General features: G+C 38.8%; 1 long non-coding RNA gene across 2 annotated transcripts in view; it reads left to right on the top strand.

Annotated features, from left to right (window-relative positions):
* Positions 1–14,301, top strand: part of LOC127015770 (uncharacterized) — a 272,322-nt gene extending 258,021 nt beyond the window's left edge. For both annotated transcript variants that reach the window (XR_007766374.1, XR_007766373.1), the window contains 2 exons: positions 632–880; positions 13,517–14,301. This is a non-coding gene — a long non-coding RNA (uncharacterized LOC127015770). The remainder of the gene's footprint in view (positions 1–631; positions 881–13,516) is intronic.
* The last annotated feature ends 575 nt before the right edge of the window (positions 14,302–14,876 follow it).

Raw genomic sequence — 14,876 nt, 5'->3', positions numbered from 1 at the left:
TATATGCCTGGCTTAATATTGCATTGCAGTATTAACATAAATGCTTTATTTTGCGTAATAGACGCGTCTCTGCAAAATGTAAGCCTTTTCTTGATACATTTTTGCAACAGCTGCAGATAACATTCCTTGTTGAATTTCTAGATTGCTCAGTAAGGTCAACATTCATAAAGCATTTTATCTACTACACTTGAAAAATTTTCCTCTAGCTGCTCTAAAAATGCGAGTGTTATTCTTTTCTCTGAAATCCCATCAGTTTGTTATTTGTAGGCATGGCCTGGAAAGGAAGGAAGGATAAGGAGACAGTGGGAGTGAATGAATATTTTATTGGAGTGACACTTTTGTGTTATTCCAGCTAGTCAGTTTTACTTATAACCTTCTGACTGCAGTGCTATCCATCGCAGTTGCTCAAAAACGAAAGGCTACATCTTCTGTGCTGCTAGTTCGTGTGATGTAGCACAGATGAGAAAACAGGGAGGTATTTATGCCAGCTTTATTCTCTGAGCGAAGGCTTTGACAATTTAAAGCTGTGCCACCTTATCCAAAGACCAGGCATGTGGGAGGTGGACCTGTGTACAAGGCAAGACATGCTGACCACCTTCTTATGGTGTCTCTCCTCTTCTTCCTCTTGCAGAAATAATGCCTGCCTCAGACATAATGTCTTGGGAGCTCTGGGGACTTTAGACCTTGGAAATTTTATGGGTCTGCTGATCTGAGCTACTGAGGAGACTTTTGCAAATGTACCTTCAGATGACACACACACAGAGAGTAAATCCCTTCAGAACCTCGCTGGTGTTTTTAAAACAGCGTGAAAGGACACGTGTCAGCGGTGCAAGGAAATCAGGTGAAAGTTGAAGAGCTAGGCTACCCTCTTCTGAGTCAGGTAAGCAGACCTTAGCAAATACCTCACTGTCCTCGCATCAGTTCACGGGAAGTGTCTGGTGCTACTAACATCAATGCACATTTGTTAGCCTTCAGAACTCTCTTTAGAGACAAGATTTGGTACTCATAGCTATTAGAGATACATCTCTAAATGTGAACACGAGCAGATACCTTAATATTTAAATGGTGCCTAACTGATAATTAGGTTATGCAAATGTTCTTTATCTAAACAGAACATAGAAAAGCAAGAGGATTTTACAGAAGGTTTTTTACCTTGCTTTCAAATTTTTCTTGATTTTAATTGGTCATCTAATAATTCCATTGTATTTATCAACAATATCCAGAAAGACAAGAACTTAATTGTGCTAAGGATTAATCTAAGGATGCTATTTAAACATCTGCACATTGTGGCCAGAAAACCATTCTATTAAACTCATCTGAGGGCCTGCTGCTGCCATAAGAGAAGTGTGTTGGGGTGGCTAAGGGTACCAGGTCAGGTCCCTTTGTGGCTGAAAGAAATAAAGTTGTGGCATGTGGGTAAAAACCAGAGATTTCCAGAAAGGACCATGATTCTTTTGCCATTGGTCAATAAAATTTTTACTGTTGGTTCCCACAGAACCAAAGTTAGGCCAGTACTGACTGCTTCTGAAATCCCACCCTTAATACCAGCCTTCTTAAACGTCAGCCTGCTTGCCTTCTTTCCAAATGTTGGAAAAAAACCTGAAATCTCTGCCCCTCAGCCCCACTGAAATCAAAAGAAAAGAGGTTAGTTGGTGGGGTTTTGTTTGGGTTTTGGTTTTTTGTTTGGTTTTTTTTTTTTTAGTAGGCCATCTGAAAAAAAAAAAGAGTGGAAATCAGATGAACACAAAATGATTTTTGACACATTTGGCAAATAGTAGTGATTTCTGAAGTTTGCTCACAAAAACTGTTGTGTAAGCATCTACTTGCTCAGTTTGAGTAAGAGGGTTTCTTGCCAAGAAGGAGAAAAAAAAAAAAAAGATCACCAGTTGGCAATATTTGTCCTTTCCACTCATATTTTCTTTGCCTATGACTCCCAAAGCGTTTGGTGGAAATGGCAATGTTGCTTGTATTTTTACAACTAAAGCACAGGAGATTAAAGTGAAGATATGAAAACATGAATGCTTGAAAAGTTATGTTCCTGGAAAACAGAGACACAGATGAGCTGACAGAGAAACCTGATGCTCAGAAGTACACTAAGAACCTTCAGATGCTCAGCATTTATGAAAATCAAAACACTTATTTAGAAGCCTAAGTTACGCACTAAGCGACTGCCCCAAACTTTCATAACATGCTAGGAAAAGAGCAGGAATAAGAAGAACGTAAAATATTCATAGTTATCTATCCTAACTACTAGACTGTATATTATATCCCTTGTCTTTAATTTTGGGAAAAAAACTGTATGGCCTGAATTCTTATCTTTTTTTTTTTAAAAAATAGAAACGTAATCTGAGAAGCAATTTTTATGCTGGGTTGTTTTTTAACTGGGTTGTTGCTGAGGAATTAGAAAAAGCTGCAGGTCTCACATTTTGCTTTACATAGTCAATGTTTCAATGACTGAGCAATTATTTATCATTCTGTTCCACTCATAAGATTATGTCATATACAGTCATGTAAGATTTGTCCAGAAGTTGACATGTCCTTTCATTGCTAAAAACTTTGGTTTGGAATGGAATGGAATGAAGTCAAATACAGGAAGGAAATTATTATGGAAACTGTAAGAACTTGAGACCTCAGCTATCATCAGACCCAACAAAACATTTCCTCCTTTTATTGGAAGGCATGTAATTACTGATCAGACAAAAATTGCCAAGAAATATTTCAAGAAGGTATTTGGCTTCTGAAAGCTAATTCTGCCATCAGAGTACTTGCCAGACATAAGCAGAGCATCACATTGTGATATTTTTTCTTACATGAAGAGAAGTTATAGATGTAAAAAGGGTAAAGTTTTGGAGCTCAGGCTGTTACTGTCTGTTTCAAGGGACCCTACTGAACGTCTTTACATCCTCAAAAGCTCCTCTATTAAAAGAAAGATAAACTCCAAAGAACGTTGGTAAACGAATTTCTTTCATTTAAGCGGATAAGATTATGATGGATACACCTGATTACATTATCAGTCTAGGAATTTTAAGATAAACTCAGGTTCCAGAAAAATTCAAGCTATTCACAGCTCAAAATAATTTTCAAATACATCGTGTGAAAGACAAATAGAGTTACACATGTGATGCTCATGCAAAGAATTTTCCAAGTTAGTTGGAGACATTTAGGTGTGGCACTGATTGCATGTGTTTAACCTTCACACGGTAACCGTGTTGCTTTCAGCTGGAAGTGATGAAGTCATGCAAAAACATTTGCATATCTAAAACATATTCATAAACTAGACTTTAATGAAGCCATTTTCAAAATTTTATTGTCATTTTTATTCTAAGTTAAAATGATATATTGTACACAAGAATGTTAAAATAACAACAGTATTCTGCTAGTGTGACAGAACAAACTCACATAAGTAAAAATATAGACTATTTACTGCACAAAAAGAAGAAAATGTGTTGGGCATGGATAACAGTTATTCAGAAGATGTTAGCATAGGGGAAAACTAAGAAACGTTAAGCATCTGGGCTGTTCTTAACTGTGATTTCAGTGGAAGCCACCTTTTTTCTGAATAGAGCTGGTTGTTATTTGTACCTGCATCTTCATATCTTAAAATTACCTTAAAGAACATTAAGTGAAAGCTAATTCTAATTAACTACTATTTAATCAGTTAATATTTGAAGGGATCAGCTTTGCATGGAAGAAGTACAGGGCTAAATCTGCAAAGAATACAATGCTGGCTAGTGCAACACCTAACTTTAAGGCATCCTGCCAGCTAGCAGGAACTTTTGCTCCAAGATTAGGCACATCTCTGCCTTAATGAATGGAGGGGAAGAGCTAAGTCAGCTCAGAGTAATGTCACTGGAGACCAGCAAGCTGAACTCTTCCAGAGAAACACAGCAAAATGTCAGCTGTATCCCTTAGAGTAAGGCATTTAACTCTACTTAGGTTTCTCCACTGTGAATCTGGTCTTTGAATTAAACATCTCCAAACTCGCCAAAGGAAATCCCATCCCAATATTTAAAGCATTCACCTGAGTGGGGACCTGTTTTCTAAAATCCCTTCTGCTTTAGCTTGAAAACATATTTCTCTGGCTTCCAGGTTCTTTTTGCTGAATTTTTTTACTTATTATATATTGCATACTTCGAAGGATGGGGGGGAGAGTGCAGCTGATCAATCAACTTGATAGTTAGATATTCCTTGGCAGAGGAGAGAATGGTATTTAGGTTCCTGGTGCAACGAACATTTACTTTATTGATGCAGAGAAGTGCTTCAGCGGGAGAGGCTGGTACCTGATAGTCATAAACTGCCAAGATTACTGAGGGAGAGCTGTGTCAATCAATCAAGTAAATTAGTGCAATCAGTATTCAAACACAGAGTCATATATATATGGAGACAGAATATCAAGCCAGAGACCTATGAATATCATGTTTCTTCATGTATACCACAAAGAAAACCGTCTCGGTATACAGGACAAAATAACAGTAAGTGCTTCTGCCTTTTCAGAACTTTTTTTTATTAAATTCTGAAAAATCACAGAAGATGCCATTGTCTGATGAGAAAAACTTTATTAAGATGAATAAAAGGAAAAAGGTAAACCCAGCAGAATCCTTTCCTCTGCATACTTCTCAAGGGAAGCATAGAGAAAGCCACATGTGCAAAATGGCAGAGAGATCAGATTGTTTTGTCTATCTCTGCAGTGAGTTGAGCTGTAACCACCCGGCAGAGTGAGGAATCGCTGCTCAACCGAACACATATCACATGGAGAGGTAGCACTCTCCTGCTATTTCATGACAGAGTAAATAGTTTAATGTTTGTGTGAACGTGTGGCTGGAGGGGCAGCCTGTTTACGACAGACTACAGATGTCTGTGGAACGTTGCCCTGGAAGAATTGGCAATATTTCCAGCAGGAAGCCCAAATGCTAAGCAGATGTATTTTCTTCCAGACCTAAACTATTGGACTCTTCAGTTTTAGGTTCAGACTGGCAGAAAATCTTCACTTTATCCAGTTTAACATTTTTAAGACAATGGTCACAAAACAATGACTTTTCAGCCCTATTGACAAAGACTGGAAGCCACTGTTCCCTGAGGGCATACAGACTGCTCATTAAATCTGCTTGGTCATCTCGCTTATGCACTGAACTTAAAAAATCAAAACAAAACAAAAAAAGAAACCCAGCCCCTAAAAGCAAGTAGCACTCCTGCTCAGAGAATGTTTAAGGGAGTTACTCCAACTTGATCTTTCTCCCACATACCCTCTATGGGAGGAAATATTTACGGAGGAAACAAACTGGAAAAGATCACAAAGATCCTGCCACATAGATTTCCTGGTGTTATTCTGTAGAGGAAGAGGCAAAAGTTCTTTCCTCAAATTCCTTTCCCTATGTAAACAGGGGGAAGAATATTGTCTTTTGTCAACATTTTGGTTTGCTCATTTGCCATTATCTTCAAAACATGTTCTATGAAGATGAAATTTCTTAATCATGACTGTGTGGTGTTCTATAACAAAAATGATCCTTTGGGACCATATTTGTAATATGTGCTGAAATGCATTGTTTGCTAGGTGGCCTTATCTATAGTTCAGAGAGTCTTTGTGTGCTTTGGAAGACCATTTGGCAAACTCTGTGCAAGGAAGTAATTTAGTTATCTGGCTGCATTAAGGATGAAATCAATTTAAGATGAATTAGGACTTCTAGAAAAGTGATATGAAAAACGTTCTTGGCTTTGGAAGAAGTAATTAGCCAGTACTGCAAGAGCCTTGGTGAACATGCAATCGGATATCCTTTAGTGGATCTAGAGGAGCAATTTAAGAGGGTATTGTCCCCAGCTTTCCATTCCTACCTCTCAGCTGGTTGTTACTTTCTCAACAGTTTAGATGTGGTCTGTACCCTAGCAAGTGCTTCTAGCCTGTTTCAGTGACAAAATAGTCAGATTAATTTAAATCACTGTTTTAGATTATTCAGGGGGCAGAGAGCAAATCACTTTCAAATGATGTGAGACTTCATTTCAGTTTGAGTCCCTGTCTCCTCCTCTTGTTGCTCCATGGCCATAAAAATGTTGTAGAGGGGATGCTGCAACCCAAGTACCCAAGCGAAGGCAAAGCTCCAGCTGAGGTTGACTTCAGTTCCAGAAGGTTCAGGTTCATAGCATGAACTTAGAGACTGGTGATGGAGAATACACTGCTAAGTCTTTGCTAAGTGAAGATACAGTTCACAAGCATTTATTTCAAGTCATTTGCAATATAGTGATAAATCGGTGCAATTTTATTTCCAGCTCAACAGGACATTGGACGTTGCTAAACTGTTTAATGTATGTAACGTGATACTCTACGATAAAAATGATCCATTAGTGAGCTGAGTGACAAAAAAGCGTGTCTCAGAAAAATCCTTAAGGATAGGCCAAGATTGTTTGCATTTATTTTAATGATATCCAAATGGTGTTCTAACTAAAGATGTTAATGATTATGATGAGCAATAAAACTCTAGAAAGAGTTAAACTTACTGGCAGGCTTTATTCTGCTGCAGTGTTCTGTTTGACATAATTCCATAACCTCTTCCCTTCAATAAATGTCAACCACTTTGTTTTATTTTTTTAATTTCTTAAATGTCCTAGCTGTGAAGAGAGACAGAGCATGAAAGTTGTCAGGGATATATCACGTTTTGCATTCACATGCTCATGGTTTTTGCTAGGGTGACTGAAAGGCAGAGAAGATGCTGCAGGAAGACTTTCAAGCAACAATAAATATGGAAGTTGTTTCCAACTCAATGTTTTGAAATGCTTTAAAAGCTTTAATCAAAAGGCCTTGCTATGATCAACTCTGGTAGGGGAATAAGAGTAGTATTTCCACAATAAATATTTTATTTTTGATGGTACTTTCTCTGAAAACCACCAATGGGGAAGTGGGGGGATTTGATGACAACATAGATTTAAAAAATGCTATAAACTTATCTAATGGCAGAAGATGATGACAGTTTTCGAAGATCACCAGCTAGTCAAGAACTGCTGCAGCCCGATGAAAAACCTACGTTGCTTTCACTCTGAAGCTCGATTAGTTAATGAAAAAGTCTGTGTGATACAGTAGTATCTGACACAAGGGAACAGCCTCAAAGGCCTTTGAAGTCCCTTCCTCTCAAATGTCCTTTAGAAGGTAGAATAACACATTAAAACAAGATCTTTGTGGTAGCTCCACATCATCTGCAGGGACCTCTCTACCCACGACCATCTGGTTTTCAGTGCTCCTCTCTGTGGCTGGTTTGAGAGTGTGGGACTGGCCTTCTGTTTATGTGGTACTAGAGAGACTTTTGCAGGCCGTGTGATTTGTAAACATTATAAAATGATCGAGTCATAATGGCCTAATCCATCTTCTACCAAGAAAACGGAAAGACTCTTAAATCTTCTCTGGGGCTGAAACTGAGTGAGTCTGCGAACAAGTCAGAAAGCACCAAGCATGGTCAGTACTTGCACCCTGCCTCACAGGGTTTGATACAGGACAAGCAGAAAAAGGCAAATGAAGAGCTTTCATTTCTGGGGGTACTTACACTGTTATTGACACAGAACCTCTAGATGCAGATTTGGTCTTAGAAAACTGTTTATTTTGGAGCGTAAGAAAGATGGAGGTGGCCCTAAATAATCCCTTACCCTACACATCTTGGTAGAAACTAAGAAAGTAATAATGTACCATTTTGCACAAGCATGAAATGGGGTCCATATGGATAATGAATAGCAAATGAAGCTCATTGTAATGAGTAAAATCGGGTTAAAGACAAAGCTGTCCCTGAGTGTCTTCCTCCTAAGGTCAAGACTGACAGAAATAAGCGAAGCTAATAAACTTAATCCTCAACCCAGCTTTAACAGTATTTCCAAAGGCCATTTCAGAAAATATAAACACATTAAAGAATAGCCAGAAACCTAATCTGCTCAGCAGTCACAGATTTCTCAGTTGTGTGTTGAAGACATAGCAACCTAAATTACCCTTGAAATGACTCTATTTCAAGTCGTACACTTTTCTGAGCTATATTTTTAGAAGACTTCATACTAGTAGTACAAGAACTTATTCCAGACAAGGACTTAGCTTGGGTTTATGTTAACATGTAATTTGTAAAAGTTTGTAATAAACATGCCTCATTGAGACTGGCAGAAATTATAGAAAGGAAAACACCACTACTAACTTTGGGCTACTTGCTTTGATTCAGGCCTCATTGTGTTATGTTTGTTATGTGAGCTTCAAAACTGCAGAGAAGTGATGAATTGTTGTGTAACTAAGACCAGAATTTCCAAAGCTGCCTCGTCTTTTTAGAAACTCTCTTTTGATTAAGGATTTTGACTTCCAGTATAAATATTCACCAGAGGCCTGATGCTTAGATTGGGAAATATACTAACAGGCTTTCATTCAGATAGGAAGAAATATGCTATGCATAATTCAAGACCTTAGGCCTGAGCTGGCATCCTGTTATACACCGACTGAAGTCGATGAAATTTTAGGGTGTATAGGAAGTGCCAACTGAAGTCTTACAAATAAACACTTAGTGAATATTGATATAAATATGGTAAACAAAGAAGAAAAATACCGTTAGGCATGCTGGTGGTCAGTCTGAAATTACTACTCTTCTCAGGCCAGTTTTTATATCCTTTAGGATAATAGACCCATCATTATTTTTCCAATGCGTTTCAACTCATGGCAAGAGATAGTTTCCCCTCTGTTAGTCACACAAACTAAAAGCAGGTCTGTAATCTCAGTTTAGCTGTGTTTGGAAACGAGTCTTGTTTGTAAATGATGAAAGGAAACCAGGCAGGAACCTATTTACCAAGTTTCTCTGTAGAAGCATTCAGTTTTTCCAACGTCACTCTCTTCGCCACACTGACCAGCTTCTCTGCACTGGATAAAGTTTTTGAATCCTTCAAAATACCAGTTTATCATTGGTACAATTCAGGAGCTTAAAAATTAAAGCATGCATCAGTGTCTTTGAAAGTATGTTTTAGAAACTACTGTGGTGTTGCACTTTGTGTATGTGTTCTGTTTTATTATTTAGAACCTGTAGGTGTTTTGGTCAGAATTGCTCATAACATTGTTTGAGACACTGAGCAAGCTCAGAATGGGAGAATCCACTGCTCTGAAGAGCCAACACTTTAAATAATTTAAAGCTATGTTTCTTGTTCTTCCAAAATGAAGCTTAATCTGTTACTTAACTGTCCAGGAAGCTACTGGTCAAAGGTGATGGACAATCTTCAATTAAGTGAAAAAAAGTTGTTGGTATAAATTAAATAAATATTTAGTTATAATAAATGGTGGCATTTTAATAATTAGTGAGAAGTCTTGTGTTTATAGATTTTTCATGACATAGTATGTAAGTAATGAAAACAAAATATTGATTATTCAACATACAAAAGCCAGTTTTAGAGGTATAACAGATGGAGAGTACCAGAGCCAGGAGAGAGTGAATATTTTTTAAAAGCTGTGTGATCACATAATTAAATTGAATGGATTGAATATGAGAATTCACAAACATTCAGGTGAGTTAGGTTCTGTTCTCATTGACACTGGAGAAATAATGAAATTCGTGTTTCCCTACATGTACACACTGCTTGGAAAAACCGTGTATTAATGTTGAAATGAATAGCATCACAACCATGCATTCAGCAAGCCCAAAACTATAACATGACTTGAATGATCAGTTACACATAACAAAGTGATTATGGGGACAAACAGAACAAATTCTTCCAAATTGCTGAAAAATCGCAAGTATTACCTTGTTAACATTTTTCTCCTATGCACAACCAAACCAGTAACACGGAAGAATGGCAGGAAGGAGAGTGGGAAGAAGAGGGAATGACTGACCTTTTCATGATTACAGTGCTTGACAAAGCTGGAAATAGTTCCACCTTCTCCAAGTCATAGTCTCAAAAGACTATATTCTCTCCTTAGAGAAACAAATTCATTTAAAAAGTCTTTAAGAACAGCAGCAAGGACTGTGTGTATGTATACATATATGTGTGTCTATATATGCCAACCAAACTGCTGTTTCTTTGAGGTGTTTCAGCATCCTTGATGCTGGATACTTTGTATTAAACCATCTCCACCATGGGTTTTTCAATCAAATCAAGACATTTATTTTTAAAGGTGTTTTCTACTAAATGGATAGCCAGACGGAGGCTATGTCACAAGCAAAGCCAACCAACTCCTGCCTAAAATGTGCAGGGCACACTTTGTACTGGTGCTTGCTCTTTGATTTGCTTCCTGTAGCTTACTAGATACAGAAAAAGAACTAGCTGTAATCAGCTTTTCCACCTAAGGTCTGAAACAGATAACTTGATAAATTCAGGGAAAATGAAGTGACCAAGAATCATCTGTAGTGTCTTTTCCAATGATAACTCTAGTTAGGCTTTCCGTTTTCCCAGAGATACCATACATACCTGTTGAACGTGCTCGTATCTTCTGCCGCACCAATGGAGATAAAGCAGGCAGTTGACTGGCTTTATCAATTCCTGAGGTCACACAGTTGCTCTGTTTCCTGGTTTATGGTGGCTTCTTTTTGTGTATTAAGTTCATACGTAAATGGGGCAGCTTTCATATGGTTTTGGAAGTATGTGACCAGCCATGCGGTCTCAGAGAAACAGCCAGTTTTCTTTTCGGTTTGTATTGCTGTAGGTCTTTATTGGCTTGAATATCTTCCTCTTTACGAGCACCTTTCTGTCAAAGAACCAGAAGACAGCTTGCTTACTCCCCAGCCATCCTGCAAAGCCCTGCATGAAATAGTCTCCTGCAGCCCACAGGTCTCATAGCAGTAATTCAGTCAAGTGCACAAATTCCACTCTTACCCCTGTTTCCTACGCTGATGTTGACAATCTCTTTGGGGAATGACCATGAGGAGACTGGATGGCTCAAAATATTATTGATGGGCTGCTGAAGGTCTGGCTACAGTTTTTGTAGAGTCCCAAGGGAAGTGACCATGCATTCTCTGTTAGTCTTCTGTTAATTCATCTTGTGGCTGAATCCCGCAGCTAATGTTGAAGAGTCCAGCCCTCCATTTAGCCAATTTGGTCAAAGGCAGGCTGGTGGCAACTGAAAGCTGTGACCAGCTGGTGGCTATATCCAATGCTAGTTTGTGAAAATTGCTTTAGTGGCCTCAGTCCAAATTTTACCTACAAAGTGTCAATATCTCAAAAAAATTCCTCCAAAATAACTGCTAGCCGAAGGTTCAGGGGCAACCAAGGGTTTAAAGACAAGAAGGGTGAACTTGTCTCTTCCCTAGAAGTGTTCTCTGTACGCCAGCAGTGAAGTGCAAAGGGGCACATTTATGTTAGCACCACCCAGGCTGTCAATAAAGAACTTCTGTCCCCAGAAATATCAAATCGAGTTCATATGAATTTCCCACTCTTCCAAAACCACTTTCCCACCAGGCAGAAGAGATCACAAAATTAAACAGCATTCCCTCCTTCTCACATCTCTGCAGTTTGTAAGCACTATGCCTATCATAATGTTCCCAGGAGGTTTCCCTAACCATAATGTCTCATCTCTGCAAGCAGCTGCTTCCTTTTTGCATAAGAGTTCTTGGAGACTTGCTTCACTTATCAAAACTAAACCACTGAAAAGCTGGTAAATAACTAAGTTCTATGGGGAAGATGAAATCCCACTGCAGATGGACAGATTTGCTTAACCTATAAAATAATTCTGGAATAACCATTGTTTTGGCAAAATTCTAAAATGTAACAAAGTTTGATTGTTCTTGGCTTCTCCTAATGTGCTTGCTTTGGGGTTATAGCTGACCCTCAATATGCATGCACATGTTAGTCCCATTACTGCTAACAGGAGTTAAATACACACACGTATCTCAGAGAGGCCTGACCACTTAGTCTCAGTGTTCCAAGGTCAGCTCAAGTCTGGACCTTTTACTTTCTCTATGCTCCGCTAATTGAAAACAAAGCTTACGCAAGACTTCCTTGGGGAACATGGGGTCTGAGGTTTTTACAGTCCACAAGGCTACAATTCAAATATGAACCACAGCTGTTTGGATAGGAGTCTTGGACCTCTTTGTTTTGAACTATAGTGACCTGCTCAGCCTTACCAACACGTGAAACTCTGAAATCCCTGCACAGCTAATGACTGGGATGTGAAAATTGCCTGGCAGGCAGACCTGGGTAAAGTGACCAATTTATAGTGCTCTGGGATTTGCAGGTGGAAGGGCTGTTCTTTCTCTTCTTCTCTCCCTCTCCCCCCTCGTGTTCCTATATGCACCAGTTCATGCATATATATCTATGCATATACATCTATGCATATGTGCAGATTTGAATCTATGTTCACCATCCAAGCAGCTGACCCAATGTTCTTGTTGCAGATGGTGAAGTTCCTCCCCTCTGCCAAGTACAGGTATTTTTATGAGTCCCTGGTAAGAGGTAAAATCAAAAGGGAAACAAGAGTGTGGGATAAACTAGTCATTCAATTTAAGAAGTGATAGACCTCCAGTGCCCTAACACTTTAAAATACATTCTATATACCCATGGTAGTGCGTGTATTTTGCAGTATATAATACATATAAAAGTGCCAGTTAAACCTTCCCTTTGATTTAACTGCAATTACACAAATATTTAGAAAGTCAGCAATGAGTAATTTTGCAGAACTGAGACATAGTATGCTGGCTAATAGTTAACCTGTTTAAATGGACTGGCAGTCCACCTTCCAGTGGCCATTGTGGCTTGGATCAGGTGATAATCTCAGTGGAGGCTGCTTGGCTGACAGTGTTTTTCTTGAAGTCAACGACAGATCGTCTTATACCCCCTTACATTTAGAATCTAATTCCATTTTCTTCTTTGCAAAACTTGTATGTATTCTCTATCTCAATGCCTGATCGCAGAAAGACAAAGCATATCTTGATCTGTTTTGAGTGTCTGACCTTTCACATGCATTTTGCTGTTGCAAAGCACGTCAAATACTATGGAAAGACTGTGGAAAAAACTGCAATCCTTTATGTAGTGATATAATGAATATCTTTGTGCATCCAAGATAATAGGAATTCCAGCATTCATGCTTACTATAAAATATAGCAAGCAAAGGCTAAGTAAATTCTGTTTGTTTTAATACGGAAATAATTTTGACTGCATCTTTGGCTTTGTGTGACATGGAAACTGGTGATTGTTTATGCTTTGCTACTTTTTTTGGTCTGCGTTAAAATCCCACATGAGAAACAAATTTTTCTCTAGGAACAAAATGTTACTTTTTTGGGACTCAGCTCTAATTAGTTGGGTAGTACGTCTGTTTCTTTTCAGTTAGGAAAACGCAATGCGTATAAAATCCAGATGGATGGCACATGATGCTGGAACCAGCCCCAGCCAATCAGCCACGTCACTTGATTAAAAGAAACCTATAGGAATTTAAGTAAAAAACCAAACCCAACAAGATAGATAGTAAGAGCAGCAAACTGGCTGCAATATGGGTTTTCATCACAGCTCTGAGATTGCTTTTCTTTTGCTGGTTGCCCTCCCCACACTTTATTGAAAGTTAACCTGCAGTTGTATTTAATTTAAACTTGTGTAGGATTTGTGATTAAGGCCCTAAATACCAATGGTGGAAGACATGTGGTAAGCGGGATGGGGAGGAAATTCATCATCAGACTACATCAGGCCACAAGGACCACAGCTTTAAGGCAGCAGGCTCTTTGAAGGAACTTAGCTGAGAGAAATGCAACAGAAACCCACCCCGGCACGAACCGGAATATCGCAGACCAGTTCTTTTTGTATGGATTTTGTCTGTGACGGAACAGTCTTTCAGAGAGCAAGTAAGCACATATTACAGCAATTACTCACAGCCTCGCTGCGTGCAAAAGCTCCTGGGGTTTCACCAGATTTGAGAGTGAGATTTTCAGAGAGGTCTAACGCGGGCTGTGAAGAAGGAGAGGCAGGCAGGCCTTGCGGAGGGATGGAGCGGCATCTGGAATCCCTGCGGACAACTGCAGGAATGTTTATTATTCTTTGTTTATTATTTTGAGTGTGTGCTCTCTCCCTCTTCCTCTCTTTGTCTCCCTTTGTTATTTGTGTAATAAAATTCCTCTAAGCATATAAAGTAAGTCATCTGGAATTGTGCAACTCCTTCTGCCAGGAACCTGGAAAAGCCCCTCTCCTGTGCAGAGAGAAAAATACGGACTCATCTCAACCCTTGAGAAATTACAGAAATACAGCATTTGTCTTTGGGTTACATTTATATAGCAGAGAGCTGTGGCAAATAGTTGTGCTTCTTACTGTTAAAAATTCTGCTTTTATCCTGTCCAAGGTGTTATGTTTATTTAAAACCTGAGAAATAATTTGTACATTCTAAAATAAAGCATGCAAAATACATTAAAAAGGCTCAGTGTCAAAGTTGTTTTTTCTGCCAGCGGGTGCAGAGAAGGAAAAGGAAATGAGTAAGTAGAGAGGAGCGTCTTTACAGCCACATGGCTAGTGAAATTTTCTATTTATTCTTTGGGGAAAAAGCAAAGTAGCTGCATAGCTGCTGGTTGGATAGGTGCCGGTACTATTTTTATTGGCAGGCAACTCTGAGTGGCTGAAAGGTGGTCATTAACACCCTGACACAAAGTGCTGACAGGGCGATTATAAGATTAACACCCTATGTTATATTAACGGTGTCAAAACCTCCCCTTACCTGTCAGTGAGAAATAATGGCATGAAGGAAAACATTATAGACATACTGAGATTTTAGCATTAAAATGCCACACAGCTACTAACTTTTTCAAATGGGTCGAAATATCTAGATGACCTACTAAAGTCCAATAAAATGAAAGAACATATTTTAAGTTATAGTTTCACAGAACAAAAAAAATGAACACAAAAGCTAAGCCACCGGGCTTACTTCCTCTCTTGTTGATGACTTTTGGACCGATCTGCCTGGGAGTGGGTCTTTC

Source organism: Gymnogyps californianus, chromosome 4 (genome assembly GCF_018139145.2).
Source record: "Gymnogyps californianus isolate 813 chromosome 4, ASM1813914v2, whole genome shotgun sequence".
In the NCBI taxonomy this organism is placed as follows: Eukaryota; Metazoa; Chordata; class Aves; order Accipitriformes; family Cathartidae; genus Gymnogyps; species Gymnogyps californianus.
Note: the sequence above shows the minus strand (reverse complement) of the source record. Positions and strands in the feature narration are given on the sequence as shown.